The following is a 4,043-nucleotide window of genomic DNA, read 5'->3' on the forward strand; positions in this document are numbered from 1 at the left end:
ATGGCCACCCCAGAAAATTACAAATACTTATGGCCCAGCCACATGGGCACAAGATAGGAGTCAGAAATGCTGCATGCCTATATATATATATATATATATATACTAAATCGCATTATCAGGTTACAAACTGTCTTAGAAATTTTAACTAATCAAACAGCCATGGCGTTTGAGCTTGTTGCTCAGCAGCAAGCTCAAATGCGTGCAGCTATTTATCAAAACTGCTTAGGTTTGAACTACTTGCTAGCAGCAAAATAAAAAAAGTTTATGGTAAATTTAATAGCTCTAACTGTTGTTTGCAAATAAATAATAATGGTAAAGTTATAACTAATATAGCCACCAATGTTAGAAGACTTGCTCATGTCCCAGTGCAAGCATAAAAATCGGCAATTAATTTAAAAATATGTTCTTGGGTCTGGGAGAATTTAAGTATATTATTGAATCTATAGTCCTAATGGTGAGATCCTGCCTTATCCTTTCTTGTATAGCCCCAATAATTATGAACGCCATTTCTAAGTTTGTGGAAACAGTTGTTAAACGAAAAACTGCGGCCCATATAATGTCAATGCACCAAATTAAGAATGATGATGTTTTAGATCCATAAATAGTCAAGCCTCAAGGGGGGAATGTGGCAGGATGCAGCAAATGCTCAAATATATTTCTTATATGATTGAGTGAAAAAACACAGAAACACATGTAGCTGCTTCAGGATCAGCAGTTGGCCTCATGGCAATCACCTGGGATGACAAAATGTCTTCCACTAGCCCTGTGGCAGGAAGGGGGATTGGTAGCAGTTAAAGGTATTTCCTTTTGAAAGGCAAGCTGCAACTTTAAAGACCCACCAGGCACCAGGCAGGTTTAAGGAAGGCCAAATGGCCCAGAGACTGGCCATTTCATTGAAATGCAAAAGAGTAACTAATTCAGACTTATCCAAAACCCTTCCTCTAAAGTTGACAGTTTACAACCCAGCAGTTCCTGAAAAACCATTTGTTCTTTGAAAAATCTGATTTTTCTGAGTACAACCTTATAAAATTCCAAAGGAAATATGTAAATACTCAACATGACTCCCTGCCTTACCTAAACAAGGGTATAAAACCCCACTTCTCCTGTTCTTGGGTGCTCAATTTGGATGCATTAGATCCTCAGGCCTGCTGGGATGGCCAGCGTAATAAAGTGCCACTTCCTATAGTAGTCTCGATGTCACAATCTTCTATTTTTCCTGCTACATGTCCTCCTGTTTTGTTCCTTTTGCTGAGAATTGTTTTGGCTATTGTGCTCTTTTTTCTTTTTTTCTTTTTTTTTTTTGGTTTCCACATGAACTTCTGTATTTTTATTTCTAGGTCTGAGAAAAATGCAGTTGGTAATTTGATGGATATTACATTGAATCTGTAGATTGCCTTGGGTAGGGTAGACATCTTGACAATATTAATTCTTCTAATCCATGAGCATGGAATGTCTTGGCAATTGTTTGTGTCATCCTTGATTTCTTTGAGCAGCATTTTGTAGTTCTTGTTATAAAAGTCTTTCACTTCTCTGGTTAGGTGGATGCCAAGGTATTTCAGCTTTTGGTGGCTATTGTGAATGGGATTGTGCTTTTTATTTGGCACTCTGTATGCTGGTATATAGAAATGCAACTGTCTTTTGCACATTGATTTTGTGCCCTGAGACTTTACTAAAGTCGAGTATCAGTGCGAGGAAGATTTTCACAGATCCCTTAGGGTTTTCAGGATATAGAATTATATCATCTGCAAAGAAGGATAGCTTGACTTCCTCTTTTCCTGTTTGGATATCCCTGATTTCCTTCTCTTGCCTAATTGCTCTGATTAGGATTTCCAACAGTACATTGAACAGGAGGGGTAAGAGTAGGTATCCTCATCTAGCTCCTACACTTGGGAGAATGTTTCCAATTTCTGCCCATTGAGCAAAGTGTTGACTGTGGGTTTATCATAGATGGCTCTTACAGCTTTGAGGAATGTTCCTTCTATGCCTAGGTGTTTAAGAGTTTTTATCAAGAGGGGATGCTGTATTTTGTTGAAGGCTTTTTCTGTGTCTAATGGTATAACCATGTGGTTCTTGGTTTTACATCTGCTGATTATATTTATGGTATTACAATAAATGATTAAGATACATGAATTATAAATTACATTTATGATCTTGCAAATGTTGAGCCAGTCCTGCATTTCAGGAATGAAGCTCACTTTGTCATGCTGGATAATCCTTGAGATGTGTTGTTGGATCCGATTTGATAGAATTTTGTTTAGAATCTTTGCATCTATGCTCATCAAGGAGATTGGCCTGTAATTCTCTTTCTTTGTTGGGTTTTTGCCAGTTTTGAGTATCAGTATGATTTTGGCTTCATAAAATGAGTTGAGGAGCTTTCCATCTTTCTTGATTGCCTGGAATACTTTCAGTAAGATTGATACCAGTTCTTCCTTGTATGTCTTAGAGAATTCAGCTGGGAAGTCATCAGGTCCGGGATTTTTTGTTGTTGTTGTTTTTGGCAGATAGATTTCTTATGACTGAGATGATTTCCTGGATTGTTATTGGTCTGTTTAGAATTTTAATTTCTTCTTGTTTCAACCTTGGGAGGTTGTATGTCAGGAAGTGCTCCATTTCCTTTAGGTTTTCTAGTTTATTTGCATACAGATTTTTATAGTAATCGCTGATTATCTTATTTTATTTTATTTATTTATTTTATTTAGTTGAAGTCTCACTCCATTACCCAAGCTAGAGTGCAGTGGCACGCTCATGGCCACTCCAGTGTTGACCTGCTGGGCTCTGGCGATCCTTCCGCGTCAGCCTTCCAAGCAGCTGGAACTACAGGCGCATGCTACCACACCTGGCTAATTTTTTATTTATTGTAGTGATGAGGTCTCACCAAGTTGCCTAGGCTGGTCTCAAACCCACGGGCTCAGGCAATCCACTTACCTCAGTCTCACAAAGTGCTGACATTATAGGATGAGCCACCAAGCCCAGCCTTTGATCATCTTTTAGATTTTTTCAGGGTCAGTTGTGACTTTGCCTTTTGCCTTTCTAATTGTGTTTATCTGGGCTTTCTCTCTTTTTAAGTCAATCTGGCCAAAGGACTGTCAATCTTATTTTTCTTTCAAAGAACCAGCTTTTGGTCTTATTGATACTTTCTATGATATTTTTGTCTTCTACATCCTATAATTCTGATTTTATCTTTGTGATCTGGATTCTTCTGCTAAGGTTAGGATCTAGGTGATCTTGCCTTTCCAGTTCCTTTAGGTGCGATGTTAGGCTGTCTACTTGTGATCTTTCTGTTTTCTTGATTTGTGCATGCAATGCTATAAATTCCTCTTAACAATGATTTTATGACATCCCAGAGATTCTAGTGTCTTTGTTTTCATTTGCTTACAGAAATCTTTTTATTTCTGTCTTGATTTCTGTGTTGACCTAGAAGTCATTCAATAACATGTTGTTTAGAGTCCATGTCTTTGTGTGTTTTGGCGGGATCTTGTTGGTGGCAATATTTATATTTATTACACTGTGATCTGAGAAGATGCATGGTATTATTTTGACCTTTTGAAATTTGCTCATGCTTGATTTATGCCCAAGAATGTGATCAATCTTGGAGTATGTTCCATGGACTGATGAGTAGAGAGTATACTCAAGTTGTCAGGTGAAGTGTTTTGTAGATGTCTATTAAGTTCATTTGATCTAGCATTGAGTTGAAGTTCTGGATCTCCTTGTTGGTTTTTTCCCTCGATGATCTATCTAAAGCTGTTAGTCGTTTATTTAGGTCTCTTACTATGATTGTATGAGAGTCAATGTCTTCTACAAGTTTGCTTAGTAGTTGTCTTATAAAACCTGGTGCTCCAGTGTTGGGTGCATATATGTTTAGGATGAATATTTCTTGCTGGTGGATTGAGCCTTTTATAATTATATAGTGTCCGTCTGTGTCCTTTTAAATTTTTGATGGTTTGAAGACTGTTTTGTTGGACATTAGAATAGTTATGCCTGCTTTCTTCTGTTTTCTATTTGCTTGAAAGATCATTTTCCAGTCTCCAATCTTGAGTCTGTGT

This window comes from Carlito syrichta, unplaced genomic scaffold (genome assembly GCF_000164805.1).
Source record: "Carlito syrichta isolate Samal-C Ts95f unplaced genomic scaffold, Tarsius_syrichta-2.0.1 Scaffold313991, whole genome shotgun sequence".
Classification (NCBI taxonomy): Eukaryota; Metazoa; Chordata; class Mammalia; order Primates; family Tarsiidae; genus Carlito; species Carlito syrichta.